This window comes from Linepithema humile, chromosome 5, assembly GCF_040581485.1.
Source record: "Linepithema humile isolate Giens D197 chromosome 5, Lhum_UNIL_v1.0, whole genome shotgun sequence".
NCBI lineage: Eukaryota > Metazoa > Arthropoda > Insecta > Hymenoptera > Formicidae > Linepithema > Linepithema humile.
Window position 1 is genome coordinate 10,598,321 of NC_090132.1, and position 25,536 is coordinate 10,623,856.

At 34.8% G+C, this 25,536-nt stretch overlaps 1 pseudogene; it reads right to left on the reverse strand.

Annotated features, from left to right (window-relative positions):
- Nucleotides 1-445: 445 nt before the first annotated feature.
- On the reverse strand, nt 446-9,369 carry LOC137000222 (uncharacterized; annotated as a pseudogene).
- Between the last annotated feature and the right edge of the window lie 16,167 nt (nt 9,370-25,536).

Below are 25,536 nucleotides of genomic sequence, written 5' to 3' on the forward strand. Positions count from 1 at the left end.
TGCCTTTCCAAAGAGTTCTGATAATAGAAACAATTAGAAATTGTTTTAAATAATTATTTCCTTAAAAAATGCGTATTTTTTAGTATAGAGGTGAGACGCTGATCGTATGTCGATAGTTTTATCGATTTTAAATGACATTTTGTGTCAGTCTGTAATCACTTTTCATTTCTACGCAGAGTTCTATGCGTAAAAGTTATTAGAATGTTGATTAAACAAATTATATTGCTCGAGACGCTGAACGTATAAATACCGAGCTATAAATATCGAGGTGAGACGCTGGTCGTTTTTCTACAACGTCATGGATTTTAAAATTTTTATTTCACTGTGTAAAAGTGTGTTGTTTTAAATGTACTTATCTCATTCTTAGTATAACCCAGAACTACGGCGTGGACGTGACGAGATTATGGTTTCTCTTTTGTTTTTTTGGCGGTTTTTTGTTTTCATGTTTTTTTTTGCTTTTTTATTTTTTTATTTTTTTTTGGATTTTGTTTTTTATAATTTTTTTGTATTGTTTATTTAATAAATTATATAAGGTTTTGATATGTAGAATATTTATTATTTTGCCAAAGCATATAGCAGCACATGCGGCGTAACATTATATTTGGTGGGTGATACTTCTATTCGTTTGGATTTTAAGTCATCGTATTCGTACCAAGAAATTCTTGTAAATAGCAAAGCGATATAGTGACGCATATTGTTCAAATAATTTACAACTCCTCTAAGTATATATTTATTGTTGTTAATTATTAAACTTTTGGCAATATTGTCTAAATTGTAGATGTTTGAATTTATTTTAGCTGTTTCTAAGTAATTAGTATCTGTTAAAATACTTGTATCAATCAGAATTTGTGGTCCATAATTTTCAGTTATGTCGCATAAATTATTGCATTTGACACATGCTTGCTTTAATGTTAGTGTGTCATTAAGAGCTTCTTGTATACTTTGAAGTCCTCTATTCAATAGTATATCGACATTAATGCTAATAGCCGTGAATTTTCTCTCGTTCGAATAATTACACACTGTGTATGTCTTATTTCTTTTAAAACTGGGTAGAAAGGCAAAAGTATATTCAGCTAAATGGGCAGCATTACACATCGCATCTAAAGAGTTAAAGCATCTAGTATATTTCGACGACTGAAATAATGATGTTTCAATGAGAAAGGAGGCCCTTTCCGCATATTTATTTTTACTAACTTTTCTTCTAGATGCAATTTGAAATACTAATTGCAAAAAGCGATCGTCAGCAATTGTTTGTAGAATATGTTTATATTCATTATGCATACCTATCATGTGTACTGTAATATGAAGGAGAGCATTGAAAGCACATGTATTGCGTATCATTATATTTTCTCCTTGTAATTTTGCAGGTTGACATAAATTACCATTCTTCATGATAGGTATGACAGTGGTATGACTGGATTCAACGCTGTCCCATTCGGGACATTTATCTAGATATGTTTTTTTTTTAATATTGCCGTACTTTTTGGTAGCTTTATTTATTAAGCCCATCCAGTTTTCTTCGTAATTGAGCGAATTGTCAGACGAATCGGATATTAAGACTTTTCCATTGTCATCGGAATCATTTGCAGTTACATCCGAATTATTTGTAATTACAGATTTTGTTGTTATAGAATTATCTTCATAAATCGATGTTGAATTATGTGCCGGTGACACATCGTTAAAAGAATCAGACCGTGTAGATTTCTGTACATTTGCTTCCGCAGAGATTTCAGATGTTTGTTCTGCAGCATTTGCAAAATCTAAACATATTCTGCCGTCGATGTAACTTAAATGACTGATGACAAATTTGTCCACTCTCATCGGAATGCAGCCTTTGAAAAATCTGTTTTTATATTCAGCGAACATCGACCCTACTGAAGAGGACGTTGCGATTTCCGTTCCTGCCTTAAAATAAGGACGCATAATGCCTGTCCATAATGGCAAATTTTGAATCAAGCCCTAAATTTTTTGGGCAGCTTTCGGGTTGTAGAAAGCATTTACAACGTTTCCGTTACGCGATTCTAATGCTAAAGTGTTAGCTTTCGCATACATTTCAGCGCTCCATTTTTGCCAAGATGAAACGTCCTCATAATCGAAGTCATCTGATGCCGGTGATATTTCATTTTCCAGATTGTCAATATCCTCGATGCATACACCTTTAATGCAATTATTGACAAATTGCAAACTCGTTTGAGCTGGAACACACGTGTCATCCGTGTAACCCACGTCTTCGCTTAGAGCTACAACGAGTAAAGATGTTAAAAGTGGGCATAAATCTTCTAAAGATTGCATCTGATCAAAGATATATGCTTGAGATATGCATCTAAGATAGAATTGACGTACTTTTCGTGGCTGATGTCACAAACATTCCCAGTTAGCTATAATTTTTGTGACATGGCTAACGTCCAGCCTTAAATATGTAGCAGGTAGAAATGTTTTTTCCTTTTTTATAGATATATCATAGCAGCATTGTAGATAATGCTTTAGGTGCTGACACGAAATGTCATTTAAAATCGATAAAACTATCGACATACGACTAGCGTCCCATCTCTATTGTGGCGGCTCACCACCACACAGCTGTACTGAAGCGGCATAATACGCCGCGGCGCCGCTACGCGCCGCAGGCCTTCTACCAGTTATAAGCTTGCGGACCCACCGCCAGGTGGCGCAGGCGGTGAAGAGCTTTCTCGCGATCAAGCTTCGATCGACGAGATATAAAAGAGCTGCTCCGCAGATCTTTACTCACTCACTCGCTTCAAGGCGAGCTCTCACTAAGGGCCCTTGAACGGAGTCACAGCTCTGCTTCGAAGAGCGCAACCAGCAAGTCTTCTCGACTTTTCACAGTGCCTGGGAAGGCACGGAAGCGAAAGACTCAGTCTCAGCTCTGACCGCACACCTCACGTAGGGTACATCTACGGTCAGCTGACGCACCAGCATTGCCGTCGCCACCACAGACTCTACAGCGGAAAATAATTCCCTTAGAGTTCTGTGCCCGGTTGACTCGGTCCCCACGTGACACTCACGTTCCAGGGGACATCCGAATGCGAAGGCCTCTCCCGCCTCGGCTCGCAGACTCACTTGCGCCATCGAGAGCCGGACGGTCGCAGCGCATGGCACAACGGAGACATACTCCACCGCAACGCAAACCTCGCCGCCGGGATGCAACACGCACCCTCGCATGAATCGTCCTGTTAAGGACCCGATTCCAACCACGCAGACGCGGCCGGTAATATCTTACCGCGCCCGTCACCTTTCATTCGAAACTCGCGGCCTTACACTCTGCCGCGAATGCGCCGCTGGCGCACTCAAGTTACACACACACCTGTACATACATACTTCTCTCTGACAAAGAAATAAACACATTTCTACACAATTGACTCTATCTCACTTCTCACCAAGTCGAACACAATCCATTAGGCCATACGCCTATACCTATATTAAAAAATACGCGTTTTTTAAGGAAATAATTATTTAAAACAATTTCTAATTGTTTCTATCATCAAAACTCTTTGGGAAACCATTGTGCATGCCCAGAACTATACGAAAACTGTTTTAGAATAAGCAGAATTCATGAAAATCGACCGGCGTCTCACTTTTATACCTAAAAAGATATATTTTTCGGGCAAAATAATTTTTAAAAAAGTTTCTAATTGTCTTAACTATCAGAACTCTGGAAAGGCATTGTGCATGCCCAGAACTATATGAAAACTGTTTTAGAATAAGCAGAACTCTCGAAAATCGATCGGCGTGTCATGTCTATATCTATAAATATAGGGATTTGCTTCTTATTTCATTTTTATTGATATTTTTTTGCTATTAAAAAGCAGAACTCTTCTTAGAATTCTTGTAGAACTTGCGACGTTTTTCGCCGCCGTTCTCTCGAGGGAGCCCGGTGGTCTGAGTTCGAAAGGGCGGAACCGACCACGACCGACGAAGACGTCGCGGATAGATGAAAACGTGGATGTACTTCCGAATGTCCCCTACTCCCGATCGACCTGAAATTTTACACATATATACTATTCGATGTGAGGAATAAAGTGCGCGTGGTCTCAACTTCGGTTAAAAAAAAAAAAATTTTTTTTTAATTTTTGTTTTTTTAACATTATTTTAATAAATATTAATGCAACAAAAAAATGTTTCAAATAAAAGTTGTAGCTCTTGAAAAAATACATTATTTGTGTTGTATGCATTTTTCGAAATCAAATATTTTTCGAAAAAAATGAGGTAATGGGAAAGATACCCCCCCCCCCTCCCCCCCCGCATACATTTTACAATGCAAAGCGAGGTTGAACATGGGTTTACAACTTTCTACGCAAAGCGAGATTTAACCCAAACCCTATGTGTATAGGTATTTTAGTCGATAAGTGCTGTGTTATACAGGATGTCCCATTTTAAATTACGCACCTGAATATCTCGTTAGGGGAGCCACCAATCCGAAAATAACCCTTACAAAAGTTGTTGGGTTCGGAGGGGGGACATTGGATGGTGATTTTCAATTTTACCTTGACCTTGACCTTCATGGTCATTTGAAGGTCAAATCGAATTTTTTAAATAAAAACTTTAAAGTTATGTTATGTTAAGAGTCGAAATGACCTTTAAAGATCATTTCAAGGTCGAACCGCTTACAAGTCTAGTATGACCTGAAAACCAAAATTGATCGTGGTTTGTTTTTTAAGATATTTGAATTAGTAGTCATTCGTATAAAATAAAATTGTTCACACCAGTGCCTGTGTTCAGTCATCAACATAATACATACATCGATGTCCAGGGCTCACGGCGAGGACGTAGCAGGATGGATTTTAGGGCCCTATTTTGGTCGAGCCGATGAAGGCAAGACTGCGACGAATCCGACCAATGATGGCAAAATTTATTGTCCGGCCAATTAGGGCAAGACTATAGAGAAACCAGCCGATTAAGGCAAGAATCATTGTCCGGCCAATTAAGGCAAGACCATAGAGAAACCTGCCGATTAAGGCAAGAATCATTGTCCGGTCAATTAAGGCAAGACCGTAAAGAAGACGGCCGATTAAGGCAAGATTTTTAGGTTTTATTAGGGTTTACCTTATTAAATTTTCAAATATTCCACCATTATTATCAATACAAAGCTGGACTCTCCGTTCGAAGGTAGTGACTGTTGCCCAAAGGATGTTCCTGGGTATATTCCTGCAGATGTTTGTGATTCGCTGCATCATATTTTCCCTGGTTGTGGGTGGATCTAAATATGCCATATTTTTAATATAACCCCATAGAAAAAAGTCAGGACTTGTCAGATCCGGAGATCTAGGGCACCATTCGACAACCTGACTACCAATTCCTATCCACCTTTGTGGGAATTCACGGTTCAGAAAATCTCTAACAATATTGCTTCTGTGAGTCCCTGCACCATCCTGTTGCAACCACATTCGTTGCCTCGTTTGCAGATCAACTTCTTCTAACAAAATTGGCAGTTCATTCGTCAATAAATGCAAATATCTGGCTGAGTTGGAAATGTTTCCATCAAAAAAATATGGCCCAATCAAAAATTCATTCCACATCATACAAAAAGACTCCAGCGATTTTGATGGTCGATCATACGAGACCAGTGGATTTTCTGCAGACCAATAATGACAATTATGTCGGTTCAACTGTCCTGTGTTGTGAAATGTAGCTTCATCGGAGAACATAACGTACCTAAAGAAATCTAGGTCACGACGTAACATTGCTTGAGCCCAATTACAAAATTCTAATCATCGCTGGAAGTCACGAGCAGTCAATTCTTGGGTTAAAGTAATATGGTAAGGGTGGAATCTATGGAGCTGTAGAATTCTTTGAGCCGTTGATCTTGGGATTCCTAATTCAGTCTCAATTTCTCGAAGCGAAATATGCGGGTTAATAGCAACCATAGCCAACACGGCAAGAAATCGTGGATCGTCTCGTTCAATTACCATAATACGACGACGTCGCCTTACAACAGGTTGCTGTCTCTCGCGCCTTTCGATGAATGCAATCGCTCTGTCATTTGGGTGATGATCACTGCCCGGGAAGCGCTCACGATACAATTGTGCTGCCGCTCGGTAATTACCACGACACTCGCCAAGGATCATGAGAATGTCAACAATCTCATTTCGTGTGTAGACTGGCATATTTAGTAGAAAACTGAACGTTTTATTCAACAAGAACAAAAGCGCAGCCCGTATTAACATAGTAGCACTTAAAGTTTTACAATTTGAGATATCCCATTACAACAATTTGTCATGAAATACACGCTGATAGTACCAAACATCGACAAAGAAAACAATTTTAACGCAACCGCACAGCTCAAAGAACCACAGTTTTGTAATGAGAACAGGCTCCGGCACGTTCTTCACATCTACATTAATTTTTTTGTGCTAATAACGTTTAGAAAAAAAAATTGTCCTCCAAAACGCACGGTAATAAGGTTTGAACAACTGTATCCTCTAACTAATTTCGTGCTACTAAAAAAAACAAATGTGAAACTTTAATTTTGTTCGAAGGTGTGTTAATTTATTATTTTCTAAAATTTTATTTTCATTTTTTTGATGATTTTTTGGGTAGTAACTTAAATTTGTTTATTATTAAGAATTAAATCAGTATAAAATATTGAAAAAAAATTCAAGGTATGAGAACTTGTGTATCAAACTCACAGTGATGAACCCATTTTTACAAAATTTAAACGTCTATGTAAATTCAAATCATTGTTGAAACACAATCAATGTGGGCCCTGGACATCGATGTATGTATTATGTCGATGACTGAACGCAGGCTCTGGCTCTGAAGGTCATTCCAAAGAAGAGCCTCAAGTACCCATCTAAACGTAAAATTTTGCGCTCTTTCCGAATCCGGGGTCAAAAATAGGGGTTTCTATTTAAAAAATTCGATTTGACCTTTAAATGACCTTGAAGGTCAAGGTCAAGGTGAAATTGAAAATCACCATCCGATGTCCCCCTCCGAACCCAACAACTTTTGTAAGGGTTATTTTCGGATTGGTGGCTCTCCTGACGAGATATTCAAGTGCGTAATTTAAAATAGGATATCCTGTATATAAAAAATTTTCTATTATCTTATTTTTTTCGAAAAATATTAATTCTATGCAAAAAATGCATAGGATACAAATGATGTATTTTTTCAAGAGCTACAACTTTTATTTGAAACATTTTTTTGTTACATTAATATTTATCAAAATAATGTTAAAAAAAACAATAATTAAAAAAAATGTTTTTTCTTTTTTTTTCAAAAGCCGAAGTTGGGACCACGCGCACTTTATTCCTCACATCAAATAGTATTTATGTGTAAAATTTCATGTCGATTGGGAGTAGGGGACATTCGAAAGTATATCCAAAAACGCGAAGCGTCGGATGTTCGGATGCGGATAATAACAGCTATCGTTGCGACTGACCGAAATACGCGAAAACGCAACATAAAATTGGGCGCCAAATGCAGAAGCGTCAACTCCGCTCCACGCAGTCTTTCCGAACGCGAAATCCAAATTCTTACGACATCAAAAGTCTGATTCGGCAGCGACGAGCTCGGCAAGCTCAACGTAACGGTAGAGGGGCAGGGCGGAGAACTGGATACGCGAAATAACGAGTTAAGGCTAAGACGAACACACGAAAGAAATAATCTACTAGCGTTTACAAAATAAAATTAAATAATAACAGGTTTATTGGAAAATGCTCAAAGATGACACAAGGAGAATGATAATAGTAAAAAGAAATATACAGGGTGTCCCATTTTAAAAATCCCACGTGAATAACTTTTCAGAGAGACATTTTCAAGAAAAATGATTTAGACCAAAGTTGTTGGGTTTGGAGAGGGACATCCGATGATGACATTGGTTTAACCTAGGGTGTACATGTCAAGGTCATATGGAGGTCAACTTTGTTTTTTTAAATAGAACACCCTATTTTTGATTCCAAAATCTAATAGCTGGTGTCAAGAGATTTTCAAAACACTATAATGAAGTTATTTTTCATTAAGTACTTTTCGAGTTATGAGCTTGAAAGTTACAGCATTTTGACATAAAATACAAAATATCTTGTAAAACATTCAATTTTCGGGAATCTTACCTTAATACACAAAATAATAAGACGAATCAATTGGTATAAAGAAAACACATAGTTGCTTTCAAGAAAAAATATGTAATTTGCAACATGCAACTGCATATTTTTTTTTAAAACCAATGTGTTTTCTTTATACCAATTCATTTGTCTCATTATTTTGTGCATAAAAGTATTAAGGTAACATTCTCAAAAACTGAATGTTTTACAAGATATTTTATATTTGATGTCAAAATACTGTAATTTACAAGTCTCATAACTCGAAAAGTACTTAATAAAAAATAACTTCATTATAGTGTTTTAAAAAACTCTTATCACCAGCTATTAGATTTTGGAATAAAAAATAGGGTGTTCGTTCCATTTAAAAAAACAAAGTTGATCTCCATATGACCTTGGCATGTACACCCTAGGTTAAACCAATGTCATCATCGGATGTCCCCCTCCAAACCCAACAACTTTGGTCTAAATCATTTTTCTTGAAAATGTCTCTCTGAAAAGTTATTCACGTGGGGTTTTTAAAATGGGACATCCTGTATATAAAAAAAAAGAAATAACAGATTGAATAGAAAAATTTAGTAATTGACAACGAAAGAGATAAACGGAAATTACCGTTCGCAGTCGAGAAATGTTACACAATCTAAAGCGGCTCGAATAAATGAATTAAACGAAACAAAATTGAAAAGCCGACGCCTAGCGGCGGATCTTAAGCAAAAATAATCTACGAAACTTTACAATAAATGTAGCTGCTCAAAATACAAAAGAAAATAATACAAATTAATCCATATTCGACACGCACAACTTATAAGGTAGCGAAGTTACCGAGCACGAAAACGCATTAGGCCAACACGGCCTTACTTAATAACTAACGAAAATGGACTTTAAGATATACTACTGTAAGAATAGAGTTTGTAATATCGATTATGTCTCGACAATCGACTTTTCGGCTCGGCAAGTTGTAATTTTTGAAATAAAAGTCTTTTATACAACTTTCAAACGGCTCGGTAATTTTTAAACGAAAACGAGGGTTACGTCCTATATACGACCTTATTTGTTATAATTCGCAAATAATAGATAACACAGACCTGCGAGATTCAGATACAAAAAGCAGAATAGTGATTTCCTACGTAATTTTGGTCGCTGAATCCGAATCCGTCAGCAAAAAATGTCCATCACGTCAGGTTTTTGAGAAAAATGGGGTAATATGGGCCAAAACAGTGATTTTTGCCATTTTCAAGGCGTTATTATTAATATAATTATAATTCACCGAATTGTCGATTTTTCACCATTTCGACAGTGCATAGTCTCATCATCAAAAAGTTGCCATCTTCAAACCTTCATAACTCGGCGAAAAAAAATCGTACAGAAATAAAAAAAAAGCAATTTGAAGACAAAATATGGCGCTTTAAGATGCCGCAGACAGAATGTTAAAAATTTATTTGAGTCAGCCATAATAACGCCTTGAAAATGGCAAAAATCACTGTTTTTGGCCCATATTACCCCATTTTTCTAAAAAACCTGACGTGATGGACATTTTTTGCTGACGGATTCAGATTCAGCGACCAAAATTACCTAGGAAATCACTACTCTGCTTTTTGTATCTTTTAGGACTTTTAATTTCGCAGGCCTGTGTAATTCTTCCGACCCGACTTGGTTAAGGAACGACAGAATAGAATTGCAATAAAACCGACACTGAATTTAATGTAATAGATCACAATATAATTTACACGTTAATACTGGTTACAGAAAATTCGACTAAGTTCAAAGCTGTTCGATTACGACACGACTGTCTCTCTATAATATTACTCTCTATATAATTACTTCGATTTGCGACTAATTTGCTCGGCTCTGCGATAGAGAGTGTTTTACAAAAGTATTTGTCTCGGAAAGAAGGCTCGGTCAAACATTCTCGCACATTTTAGCGAGCTCCTACTTCGTCGATTGTTGCGCGGGATCGCGCCCGCGGAGGATCGATTATCGCATTGATTCTGATTCTAGTCGGAATTTTTAACACAAGCGAGACGGATAGCACAACACGAAATTACACGCACTTTAATCGGCATTTACACACGCTACAACAAATCTAATATCGCGAAACAATTCTTACGCGCTATTTCTCTCACTTATACGCTACACGCACGGACGGCACGAACAGCTGATCACGTTCACGGCGATCTCCCCAGTGTTTTACGCACGCTGTACATTCACATTTAACCTATAAACGCGGTACATCGAACACGCGTGCACGCCTAATTTCGATCACTCGGTTTATTCTCACTAAAGCGCAAAAGCTTCACCAAAGAATTCGCTACAAGAAGTTACCAAAAGAGTTTGGCTGACGACGTTAACCTATCCGTCGCGATCTTTGGTCAGAAAGGGCCCACCAAACGCTAAACACTAAGTATCGAGCGAACGACCTTGCGACGCCACGGGATCCTCGCGAAATTCGTGGTTTACGACAAAAAGTATAACGGCTACCTCACCGATATCCTGCTCACACGGCGCAGCTTCTCGCCTCTCTCTCTCTCGGTTTTTCCGTCGACTTATGGCAGGCAGGAGGCAACTGGTCTATTCGCGACGGCGGCCGGAACGCAACAGGACGAGTCCTGGCCCTGGATCTCAATCGATCACGCGATATTAGGATGCGCGGCCGTTGACCGCGCACGCGACACTGGTCGCGCGACCAATTAGCGTACGTCCTTACGCGCGTGATCTTAGGCGCTAGTCAGTGGCGCTCGATCTCGGGGCTCTGTACGCTGACGCAAAATCCATAATCGGCTATAAGAGCCTCATTCACCCTTTGCCCTAAAATGTCCCGGGTCCACGTAAGTTATCGGGGTTCGTTGCCAAATCCAACTGTTTCTCGCGGCGGCCGGTGCAGTCGGGACTCTCCCGAGGTTTCTGCTCTCCGGCCCCAGCTCGTTCGGATCCTCGGCCCTGTCTTGATCCTCGGGCGGGTTCCTTCCTACGCCCGTTTATTTTAGCCCCCCTCCCCCTCTTGCTTTGTCCAGACCCGGAATCTACCGTTGTTTTGCTGAATGTCCTATCGTCTCTCGAAGGTCCTCTGCTATGTTCTGCCGTGGCCTTGTCGCTGCTTGTCGATCTTCCATGCTATACACACACGCACACGCACACGCACACGCACACGTTCACGCACACGCACACGCGCACACGACAAACGCACTAATTAATTTTAAATCAGATTTATTATTTATTAAAATAAGTTATATTAGTGCGTTTGTTACGAAAAAATTTATGTAATGATATTGATATGACTTTGATCAAAATCAGTCATTCAAATCTTCTACAAAGTTACAAAGTAGCAAGTGCAATAATACACAATAATTATGCAATACATATGCGGTGTTACACGTGCGCTCTACTTATTTAAATTTGCAGATAATTGTGATAACACACACATACACATTATTCTACAATTATATACCGTTAAAATTGCTAAATACAAATTGCATTCTTTACGTGCCAGTAACGTAATTAAATAATAATTAACATGGTTAAACTTGCATTCTGGATTTTGACATATTGTTACAATTGCTACGCGTAAGTAATGGTATAGAACGTTATTCGCAGAGTATTGACGATAATAAAGCTCGGTGGCATTATTTTGAGTTCGGAGTTGTGAAAATTATCAAAGTTTTGAGTTTTTCCAATTTATGTATTATATTTCTAGCTATTTTTATTTGCGCATATTTGGCAAATCTTATCCTGTTGAAAACGGCGACGAGAAAATATAAGTTGAGATTACTTGTTTAATCTTTTTTATGAGAGTACTTGTTTTATCTTTTTATGAGATTACTTGTTTTATTCATAAAGATTAGAATTTGTTAAAAATTGTAGAAACAGTTTTCTATTGTGGTTGGCGATATTTTATTCTTGTTTGGGGATTTTAGGTCAAAGTTGTAGAAACTTTTGTGTATATCCCTACGGGAAAAAATTTAGTTAACGCTCGGCAACACGATCCACAATCGTCCCTTCTGTATAAATTTCTGACATGACATATGATCTAAATTTCAAATCGGATTCGCCCTTAAGGTATGCTAGAACTTTTGTGGAAATCGATATGATCAAAGCGGCTTTTGCGACATGCTTGGACAAACAAATAAATAAATAAACAAATAGAATCCGTAAAATTGGATGTAATTTTCTTCTTAGAAAGCGAAACGAGTAGCAGAACAAATCACACTTGAAGGCTTACCGAAGCTTACCGAAGGAGTTCTCGTCTTTTACATACTCACAGGATGAAAAGCGATGAGATAAATCCAATTAAATGATAATGTTAACAAAATTAGAAGAAAAAGTCAGCGTATAAGCCTGCTCATTTTATTTCAAGCATACATACACGTCTTTTCAAGTTGATACTTTAAATTTTATGAAACTTTTTAACATTAAAATGTTTATTAGCCAAAATCTAAAAAAACATTAATGAAAATGCACACTAAAGAATATATGGATACACATCATAAACAGTATTTATATTTTTGCATGAAACGCGCGCGCACGCACGTGTTTGTGTATGTGTGTGTGTGTTTCAAAAGTTTTAAAAAGAATCTCGTTAATTACATTTCTCGCGATGTCAAATGCATGGCTCTCTTTTGTTTGTACGTTAAAAGCAGATATAACAATAGGTTGCCATAGTAACCGTCGGTTATTGTCTATCTACAGGATGTTTTCCTAATTTTCATAATCTTTCCACTATTGTTTCTACAACATTTACATACCTATATATTTTCAAGATTTACTTTGTATTGTTCCGACTGCTAATATTTTTTAGCATAATCAATGTATGCAAACATGAATGTTGCCACTTTATATAGAATTAGAGGAAACGCTATCCTTCAGTACACTCTGTATTCACAAAGGGATGTATTTAGTAGATGGTAGATGAGAATATCATATAATGCATTATGCCACTATGCCCGATACCGCTGATAGTCCCAAGTTAGTCCAATTTACGGGCAAGGCCACTGACTTCGTGAACCATGCACTACACCCTCATCTTTATCCGCATACGTGTACATTGAGCTTCATTAATGCTTCACCGAGGGGACACCCACACCACTCTGTGCAGTTTCCCACTATAGGGAAATACGATGTACGAGAAGGGTTTTCCGACCATGGGTGGGCAACCCCTGGCGAGCACTCCGGGGGTCACCGGCAAGTTACAGAGAGGAAGATTGCATGTTCAATAAAATTTCAACATGATTTATAATATTATCATTGTATTTCCTATTTTTTTTTCTATTTTACTAACGTTTTTAGTTTTAATACTAATAGTTTAAATACTTTTTTGTGACTTGTCAATCTATATTTTAAAAATATATTATAATGTTAAAAAAAATTTTATTAAATTATATCGAAAAATACTGGATTTTGGTATTTTAAGTAAAGTAAAAGAACTTGAAAAAAGAAAATAAAAATATAATTTCTCGATATTTTTGTTTTTTTTTTTAAATAATGTTAGTATTTCTCGAAAAAATTTATAATGCAGTTTGAAAAGTCAATAGAAAACCATTTATTGAAACGCGACGGAATGACTCGTGTAATAATAGTGCTTTGAAAGCTTTCAACACGGAAATTATGGACATGCAAAATTGGGGTGAACAAAATCAATAACGTATTCATAGATAATTTCTCTTTGCAAACGGTCATTGGTGAGCTATTCGACTTATTTTTAGATCGCATTGCAGAAAAGAACGATGAAACTGTGTGGAAGCCGCGAAATGAAATGGTTATGCTTCATTGACGAGACTGGCGGACCCTGCTGTCTGCGCTAATGGAGTGATGTCAATTGAACGAGGCAGCGCGCAATGAGTGCCGATGTTGGTAAACCGACACGGGGCGCAAATATTGTCGGCGTTTTGAACATTTGCACAGGGCATTATGAATTTCGGGTCGAATTCCAATGGCGCGGTGTTGTTCTTCGTCGGTACTCCGTCGGCAGTGATTTGGGTCGACGGTGGATTTTAAATCGATTAAGCGGACGTGGCTGGCCCGGCGGGCTTTAAATGCACGCGCAGCACGCTTGATTTCGTTATTCGATTTTGCGAAAAATAAAATCCAGTTGTTACCAGACGCGAGACTATGCCCACCATGCACACCATTAACGAGACGGAATAAAAAGGCTGTCGACCTGTTTCCAAGTCGAAGCCTGTTAAACAACGCCGCTGTCAAGCTGTTAAACAATCCCTCTCTTTCTCTTTCTCTCTTTCTCTCTCCATTCTTCCTCTTTTGCATGCGCACGTTCGAAAATTAATATTCATCGAAGTCGCGCGTCGACAATAAATTCTGCTTTTTCGGAATTGCGCCATGGGGAGCTTTTTTTCATTGTCGTGTAATTAATGTGCACATTGGAAAACTTGTCATAGTAGTTGCACGAGTGAAAGTGCGTGCAAACGTGTGACCAATATTCTGTTTTTGCAATTTTACAAATAATTCTTATTTTTAATATTAAATTTACAAGCATTTGAGCTCTCTTTTTAATTGATATAATTTAATTATTTGGGAAATTTTGTACATTCATATAAATGATTGATATTGGTTTGACAATTTAATGTGTGGCAAATTGCATTCTATGATAAACATTTAATATAGTATGAGTAGTATCGATCACTTTGTTGATTACCAAATAATAAGTGATTACAGAAATTATAATACTTTTGATTAAAGTACTAAAAACTTTTGATTAAAATACTAAAAATATTTACATTTTTGATTATTATAAATTTATTTAATTTATGAAATTATTAAATAAATATAATTGTTTGTAAGAGTTGATAAAATTTATTTCTAGATTATTCATATTCTGTATTTTATATCAATTTTATTTTACAATTTTCTTAACAAAATTCTGCTCTGATAATTTATCATATTTTGATCATTTTAATAAAAAGGATAAATTTAAATAATATGTAACATTTAAAATAATATGTAACTATTTGCAAGAAATTGAAGCCACCAATGGCCACAAAAAAGTGCCGGAATTTTCCACGATATACAAAAAACCCATAAACGCAAAAGTTTCATTAACTAATTTAATGGAATTAACTAAATTTTCCCAACGAAAAGCGAAATGCATTTTCTTACTCTAAATATCCCGGTTACTAAGCTTCCGTCACAAAAAAGGACATCGTCCATCGATGAAAGTTTTTATTCCACAATCGGATCCTATTTACCGCAGCGTAAAAAAGTCGATACTCCTTTTGCAGGACCATTTAAAGTCAAACATACACGACGATCGAGTTTTCCGACTTTCGATATTGCGACGTATCCTAAGTCGCGACAATCGCGTGAATCTACGAAATACGTGGCAGTAGTCTTAAAGCGCAATTTCTTTTACACTAAGAACTTCGTTTGAAGGTGAAACCCGTCTTATGCAGTGGAATCGCGGGAAAGCGCGAAGCAAAGCGATAGAATCGAAAAGTTACGAAAGCGAGTCGATCGAGCGATTCCATTGCCGAGACCTTTTAACCGCTTCTTTAGTGTAGCCATATGTCAGTATGTTGTAGTAGTCAAGTATAGAGTTTAATTAAAATTATACAAAGAATAAAAATTTTGTTGTTTCCAGTTGTAAAAAGATTAATCGCAAAGAATCTTTGATTTTTATAAATTGTATACAACTTGAATAATCTAATAAATTATTGAAATCTTATTTTTAAACATTAATCGATTTTAAAGTGGCCAATTGTTATGTATTTTTAAAATTTAGATATTAGTTTCAAAATCATTCTGTATATATTCCGAATAAAAGCGTTCATATTTGTATAATGTTAAAGTATTTAAAATCTTTTATGTGAAAGAACGGCTTGTATCACACTATAGTGTATATTGTATCACTATACATATACTATACGTAAATAGTATTTTGCTCGTAGAATAAATATTTACTGATCTAAATTGCGCTAAGCGATCCACAAAGTTAGTGTTAGTCAACGTTTCGATCGTTGAGCATGAACTCGAGCTTTGGTTAGATATTTGTACTAGTTAATTTAATTAAACAATCAGTTTAGTTTATCTTAATTTAACAGGTGTATAAAGCATCACTTTTCGTGTATAAATTTATTAAATATTAAGATTATTTAAATATTAACAAAATAGCTGCAAGTCTAAACGGCAGTTCTGAATCCGTTGCAACATATGTATATATACACACACGCACACACATGTATAACAACAGTAATAATATAAATTAATAGTCGTATAAAATAGCAAAAAGATTGAAGAATTCAGAAATTTTCGCATATAAAATTTTATTTAAAAAGAATATGTACACATCCTGAAGATTTGAAAGCAATTTAGCAAAGCCTTAATAATGTGTCTTATATAAAGCACATCATTTGCAATGTGCTGGATTTTGATCCAGATTAGAACGTATTCAATTTGCGCTAAATGTTCATTTTATTACGGTGATCCTACAATGCATTCTTGAGAGTAGATATAGCCGCACGAGAGTATGCAAATCGTGCTTGTGTTCGTTTATAATCCTCTGCGTGTATGCAGGTCAGTAGCTTATTTAGAGAATCCTCAAGGACGTGCTCCCTGAATCGGGAAATTTGTATCTACGTACAGCAGATATACTTCGTTCACTCTTACGTATTGATTTACTTTCATGTGAGATTGCGCTTATTATTATTGCTAAGAATGCTGCTTTTCAACAAATTTACTTTACAACAAAAACATTAGTTTTTAATATAATTAAATGCGTTAGTTTCTTTATTTACTCACTTAAATTTTATACGTTGACATTCTTCAACTCAAATTACTTTTCCTTTATGCTTAAATGCATTTTATGGATGCACCTAGTTTCCTCTCTGTGCTTGTATCGTTAATATTTATTTCAAAGTTACCTGACGATATCTGAACAAGTTTTACCAAAGTCTCGTGCATCTTATGTAATCATGATGAAATTGGAAAGTTCTGGGAGATGGACTGATCGAAGAGAAACAGCAGATCCTGGCGGGGCTCTTAACCGAGTTGGATGACTACTGTGCCTGACACGACATTCCTACGGTATCCTGATTCTTGCTGGTTTCTTTACTCCAAAACGAATGAGATCTCCATTGCAAAGATCACGTTGACGCGAACATCATACCTTTACTGTGCGCAAATATAGTTATCTCGCACTCGCATATCTTTCACGTATATATTTATGGAAAACACAATTTTAGTAAGATGCATCTTCCTCACTTCTGCACGCGTCAGGAGAAGCGTACATATATACATTTTCTTGTAAAATGTTTCTGTAAACTCTGATCTTGGTAATCATTAGCATTGTACTTTTCTCTCGGAAGAAAGAACCACGCGTCACAGTTGTTTTTGTAAGCGAAACGTTTTATTCACTGTGTGTGGAACATTTTATGAAAAGTCCGTATTTAGAAATGACTCATTGATTTTTATGTAATTTTCTTTAACAGTGTTGTTTTTTCCATAAAAGTTTTATATAATCTTCTCGGAAAGACAAAAGAAACTTATTTGTACTTGAAATCGTAGTAAACTTTACGTTGTCCAAATATTCGTATTACAAAGTTTTAGCGAAAGGGTAAATACTGAGCTCCTTTTCCTGCCGCCGTCAATTAAACTCGTTTCCGCGTTCGAGCTTACGTCTGCGAACTAATGCGCGAAAATGAGCTATTGAATCCGACAGGATCGTTACATTATCATCGTGTGCCGTTCGTCGGAAAAATATGCCGGTATGACGTTGGCAACTCTGACGGGAAATTTCGGAACGCGGCCAAAGTTTGGGCTAATAGCATTAACCCGACAATCACTGAAGCGGCAACCATAACTCGATGACAAAATCATTTACGCAATACCTTGGGGCGAAGTTGTAGAAATGCAGAACACAGGAGACACGACGTATGCATAACATGGCGCTTTGACGTGCGCAAATTTTAAAATACGATTTGCCGCTTGTCAGAGAACGGTTCGGGCTATATTATTCGCTAGTTTGCTCCCATCATTCGCCACTGTCAAATACTGTCTCTTATACATTCTGTTACGCTGCGTTAGGAAATGTAATACTGTTTTCTTCTGTTCTTCACGTTTATCGCCTAATTAACGACCGCGCGCTATCAGCAGCACCATCGACATTACCTTCTTTGTGCGTAAACATCCACCTAATTTGCAGCGTAGCCCAATTTAGCGCATTAGTATGCCGCGCAAATGATATACAATCATGAACCTCCGTATTATGCATGCACGCTACTTACGCGTAGCAGATGCATTTATCTTCGCCAGGATGCACAGGATGCCGGATTTTGTCAGTTGCGCATAGATTGCCGAGGAAGTTTCCTATGTAAAATTAATTCCCATTCCAGTCGATATAGTCATCGTGTCAAAACCTAACTTTATTTGAAATTTCATTTAAAATTATGGTTCCCATATTTTCCCACCTCAGGTAATTCACCAGGTAACTACGGGATCATAAATCACGTTGTTCATCGACGATAATGAATACTTTAATATAAGATTATCGCTGTATGCGTCTTATTTTTTAATCCTTCAATCCCTTCGTGTAATTTCAATTAAATTAATCCTGCGTATATTTTTTTGCATTTTTTGCGACGCGTAGAAATATTAACTTATTAAAATTTTTATTTCTTATAATTTTATTATTAATTATTCTAAAATTTTGCAATTTGACAAAAAATGCAGAAAGTAATTTTTTCAAAAGAATTAATTTTGTTTAAAAAATAAAGGTTATTTAATATTATACGTCTCAACTTTAGCACGCGTAAATCACATCTACGACATTTTTATGACAAAACTAAGGAGCAACAGAGTTCTTAGTTTTGCCATAAAGATGTCAAGAATTCGGCGTGCGATTTACGAGTTCTAACACACGAAGCTATAAATAATTTTTATATTCTAAATGGATTTCCACAACAAGATTTTCTCTTTCAACTTGTCCTCTAGTAAAAAGATCAGATGTCATTATTACAAAAAATCTTTGTGCAATGACTTCGTGTTACGTTGAAATTTTTTTATGGTTGAAACGTGAAGCGTCGTCGCTTCGCTTTCACATCGAGAATAAGACCGTAAATTCGCAGGTAACTGCTAGTGTCGGCTAATTTAGCAAATCAACTGCTCGTTCGAATGCGCACTGCAATCGTAAACGTAGATACGTACAACGCTGAACCCATAAATGCATCCGAGATTACACATGTACTTTACACACGCGTATGTCCTTTGCCGGGACGTAGTTCGAAGCAGGACGTCGCAGCGCGCTGCAGCGCAATTTAATCTCGCGCTGCAACAGCGCGTCAGAGTCGGTGCGCCTCGTGTATAATAATCTGAGCTTATCACGGTTCGTCGACGGGAAGCTCTGTTGCCGGACCAGGCTTGTCAATTCGCGTGCGGTCGATAAGGTCATCAGGACGAACCGCCCCGTCCAGGGTCATTTAGCGACGCGCACGGAGCCAGCCAGGTACGTTCGCGTCATCGGGTCATTCTCGTTCGAAGGAACAAACGACGGTCCTGGGCGATCGTGCCTGAACAATCACGCACGAGTTATCCTCATAGCTATGAAATTTACGGAAGCCGGATGTCTGCCGGAAGCACGTGTGTACATTCCGCGCCGAGTCGAATTACGAGACGGAAGTACGTTGAGTCAACGGACTGATGATCAGACGGGAACAAGACTGAGAAAGATAGGTATTCGTGAATTTTCGTTTGCGCTGCACAGTTGGGAAATCGGAACGATGCCCGCGGCGTGCGGAGCGTGTTTTATGTAAGTAATGTTTTTCTCTAGAAACCTGCGCACAAAGCTTTAATTGGTTTTTGAGTTTTTGTTCCGAGCGCTTTAGGCGATTTTCCGAAACGTACTTTTAATTAAGAATCAAAAGACAGAATATTATTGCATAGATTGCACCGAATAAACTGGTGAAATTATTTGTTATACATTAGAAATGTTATTCTCGTTACACATGAGTCCATTATCATACATAAAGATGCAATTAATAGTGCTTGAACATTTTCTACATTTTTTATGACGTATGCAGAATAAGGTTTTAATTATTTTATTTTCTACAATCTATTTATTTTTAATAAAATGATTGACGTGGAAGATAATTTTACGCGTTTTATAAAAATTATATATCTTATAAAAAATATGGCATAATTATAATGCTTATATTTCATTATTAAAACTGATGTATTTTTAATTTATTAAATTTTTTACTACTCTTTATTAAATTCTTTCAAAAGTTAAATTAAGAGTTACTTTACACGTATGTTTCTCGATTAATTTCAACGAGATTATTACCAACTTATTGCGTGTGTACTGATGCTTTTAAAAATTGATTATTTTAAATAATATTTTGTGGACAAAAAAGAAATTTGTATTGTCGAAAGCATTAATTGTGGAAATAGAATGTTTAATTTTTTCTTCATTTTTCTTATCTTCGAGTGTATAAAAAAGCTGTATACAATAATAAAATATCAATTTGTTAAAAGTAACTTTCTGAAATAATGTGTGTGTGTGTTTTTTTTCGTACATATCTGTAGAAAGTTAAATTTGTAGTAATTTATCCCTTGAAAGACTATGGATACTAATGCTGTACACGATAATGCAGTTTTATTTTTTTTTTTATTGTCCTGAAGTGTGTAGAACAATTTTAAAAATTATTTTCAAAAATTTTATTATGTTTTCTTTCAGAATAAAATTTTGACATATATTTATCTCCAAGTAATAGTAAAACATAATAGAAAAAGAAACAAAATCTACATATTCTCACAATTTTTATTTAAAAAACATTATTATTTGAGACAATTAAGTTTACCGATAAAATAAAAAAGTGATAATTTAAATAATTACTCTTTAAAATTAAATAAAATTTATATTTAACTTAAAAAGGAAACTGTTTCCTTTTATTTTGCCAACCGAACGATATGTATAAAATTACTTTTAATTTAATTTATTTTTGTTAGAATAAATTTTTTCTACACAGATTTTTCTAACAGAGACATAATTATTATAATTTTGTGTTTTTTTACATTTTTTTTTAGTTAGTTGCATGCATTACGGATGCATAAATATCAATACGTTACAATTAAGTATCACTATACTGAACAGTTGTTAATTGTTACTTGAATTAACAATTGCAACAATTGTTAATTGAATAATAAACCTTTGATTGCAAGTATTAAATTAATAATAATTAGTACAAGTATTTATTATTTACATGAGGTAATAAAACAAGTTTATACGTGCTTCTATAAAGTATAGCTTAAACAGCCCTAAGACAGCAGCAAAATTTCAGCAGCTTTGTATAAATTACAACAAATATATGCTTCTAACTGAGAACAACACATTTAGATCAACAGAAACTAAACTAAAAGTTAGTGCATGCTGTTATAGTCTAGAGATCCGGAAGCGTTCATGAATATGCATCCGCAGATCATTTTCCATCCAGAAAAGTAAATAACTGTACGCTTGTTACGTACATAGACACAATTTCAAACATGCTTTAAAGTTTATTGGGTAATCGAAACATTATTTAGTAGGGTGTAGTATGGTAACTTGCAGCTATTGAAGTTGTATCTTGAATATTTTTTGACACATAATGTTCGTGCTACGTGCAAGGAATACCAAAGCTCTCTGGGAAACACCTGCAGCTTGAAATAGCATTTCGCACATAGCTTTTTCGGCTATTATAAAGAATTTATTGGTATTCAAACATTTGTATTTTTTTTTACATTTTTTTATAATATCTTTACATTCAATATATAAAAAAAGCTTATTTTTGACAAATTTTGTTTCAATAGTTTGTAGGATTATTCTCTCTATTAAATTTATAAATTTTAAGTAAAAATAATTGCATTTTTAAGAAAAATGTATGAATATTAAGTGCATAATGACAAGAAGGGAAAATGACGAAACAAATTATATCTTTAATATTTTTATATGTAAAATTGGACACAAAATTTTTTTAAATTACACTTTTCTATAAAAGAGATAATATTATATAAGATAAAAAAATAACAAAAATTATAATAAAAAATAATGCAAGATTAACTGTAACTTATGTTGAAAATTATGACATGGAAATTCTAATGAAGTGATTTGTTAGTTATACTAGTTATTGAGAATTTTATATATGTATATATTGTAATTTATTAGCAAGCATATTTACTTGACGAAAAATTAAAATAACTTGATAGAATATGCAATGCGAGAAAATATTGAGATTTTCATAGTAACTTTGCTTTGTCCATCGACTAGCGTATTTTTGCAATGCATATTGGAGAAATATGGAATATGAGTTCGTCGACGCAGCATTCTATATAACAAAATTGCAGTACAAAGTACATAAAATCGCTGGCTGGTGGAACGAAAGATATCGATACAATGAAAATTTGCATTTAATTTCATGGAAACCGTGAATAATATTGTAACCGACAATCGCGGCTAGAAATTGTCGCTGTGATTTCACACCGCGATATGTTACACCCATTACCCTTAACAGGGAAGGTCGGAGAGAAACCCGGCCGTCGTTTTCACGATGGGAATGTCGAGTGGAAGCTCGCGGGGATACATATGACGCTGTGAACTGAAATACGCGTGAAACGACCGTTAGCGGAATCACAACCATTGGTATTCCCGAAATTTCGAAGCATACCACTCCGTCGCGTGTTTCTCGTAACTTTTCTAAGCAGAATTTCGTGCTTGTCACCAAGAATTGTATAACGATATGTATTTTTTGAAAAGCCATCGTCGCGCGCATGCATAAAAAAAGGATCGCTAGTTTTTGTCGGCATTACATCTAGTCACTAAAGCACAGGCAAGAGAAGTGAGACTAAAAGATTGGTATCGTTTAGAATTTGCATTTAATTCCATCAAGAATTTGGAAATAGTTTCTACGTTGAGAATTACGATGGACTTGAAGATTTTAAGTTGGTTTCGTGTATCGTTAGAAAATCAGAAAATGTTTTTTATACATTTCGATTTGAATAAAGTAAAATAGATCTTTTTTATTTCCTGAAAAAGTTTCTTGAAGAAGTATCTTTTCTTGTTACGAAAAAAAGTGCGTATGTGAAAGATATTATTAAAAATGTAAAATATGTGATTATTAAAAATTATTACTTATAATAAGTTTGCTATATAATATAATAATATTACTTCTACGTAGAATAATATAAAATATTGTTACAAAAATATGACGATAATTTAATACTATGTTATAAATGATTTAATTCTATTATAAATGATAATCAAAACAATACATAATATAATGATATTAAATACAACTTTTAAAAACTGTATTAATTCTTTTCATTCGAATTGAAACTCGACTGTCATCACATAATTTCTTCGGTTTGAATTAAACTGATTAATTTAAAGGTTTCTTTAAAGTTGTCTAGTTTCGTAAACGGACCAATAAAAATCCCTGAAATTTAAACTGTCAGACTTTGGAGTAAAAGACTGATTGGGTAGTCGTGGTAATTTCACGTAATTCTATCAAAACTTCGAACGGTTGTGCACGCTACTGTCTGGAATTATAAGCGGATATCGCCAACGGTCTTGAATGCCGATGTCCTTGATTCTGACCACTATCGTAAAATAATTTTACTCTCATCCACGTTATTATCCGCACCTATCGCTTCTGGATGCGATTAATAAATCCGATAATATTCAATATTCCTGTAAAACCACTATTTTAAATTTAAAAAAATTTTTTTACAACGCTGCTCTGATATTTATCATTGTCAGAAACTTTTGATATTGTAGAAAATCGAATGTTTATAAATTTTTTTAAGTATATGAGAAATTTTTAATCTTCAAGAAATAAAATATAGTAGAGTTATAATTTGTATAATACTTTTTTATACATATAATTTACATAAAGTTTAATTTTTTTGTCTTTGACTATTTAAAATTGTTTAAACATGTAATATATTCTTTATCTGTTAAAAATAAATTTTTTATACATAACATAACAAAATGTAGAGAAAATAATTATAATTTTTAATAGAGTCAAATAAACTTAAATTTTAATTTCGTGAAATTATTAATGAAAACAATATCAACCGGCAAAACTTTATGAAGTCCATAAAATAAATTTTATATTAACTTTAGAAGTTCCATTGTTGGTGAATGCGAGACGCGGTTTTGCATATCTGTTGTATGGAACTTTGGAAATGGTTATGCGCCGCCAATCCGAATGACAATAGAATGAATATTTTTGAATATTGATAACGCATAAAGATATAGGAATATCGGTTTTAAATTACAAATCATACACAAAGGAGTTACGTATTTTCATCATTACATTATGTGTTGTATGTTTAATTTCCAATTGTATACCTGCATTAATTCCGAAAAAGGTTTCGTGGAATGTATTTTATTTCGCAAAATGCGTGAATGTTTTATTATATTAAAAAAAGTATCTTAAATAATGTAGATAAATTTGTGTGTGTGTGTGAAATATATGAAAAGAGAACTATGAGATATTTTTTAGTATTTCTTTCTTTATATACATTTGTAAATTTTAGATTAATTTTTAAAAACAGAAGAATTAGAAGCAAGCTCTCGCATGTATTTATGTTATAGAATTAAATATGTAAAAGAGTTGATAAAAATTTGTAATAAATGCTACCTTTAAACTGTAACATGTAAAAATTACACGAATTCTACATTTAATTAAACTAGAAATTCTAAACCGACTTATCAACATACTTGACATATAAATTATATATTTTATACATCGATAAAAAATTTTAGATCATAAATAAAAATTATTATTTGATTATTATTCATAACACATAATATAATGATGAGTCAAAACGTTTTGTTTAGCGATATCTACAGAAGTATGAAATTTGCTTTGGGCAGATTTGCAGAAATCACATTGACCAATTACGAATAATTGGACTATAACAGCGATGGTTGCAATAAGAGAGCGCATCGTGGTCTTGTGAGGATCTTGATTTGATTACCTAAGTGCTTGAGTGTCCTTAGCGGTTTCATTATAATTTGAAACAAGAGCCGCGGTCGTCAACACAATTGTGTCATTAAGCTAAGAACGATCTTAGAAAATAAATCATTTATCTTTTATTATTAATCCTTTTCTTATAAATTTTATTGGCAAAAAACCAAAATCTCTTTCAAAAATAAATAAACAGTTAAAATTCAAATAAAGATAATAATAGATATTACAAAATTTCGAGATAACCGTTATATTAAAAATTCGGAAATGAATGAGTTTATTATTAGTAAAGTTACAGAAGCATATAATTTCCGAAGTTGACATTATTGAATAATCGTTCTGTCATTTGATATTCATACATTAACATAAGTTTGGAGATCTTTGTTACTTGTGGTGATATGACTTGCAGTATAGATCAAAAGTAATATTTAAATTACTTTAGAGATAATTACGTAAGAAGTTTGTAATAATTTGAAGTTAGCTTTGCATAGGTTTATTAATACCAGATGTACAAAACTTATATATTAACCTCGTGAAAA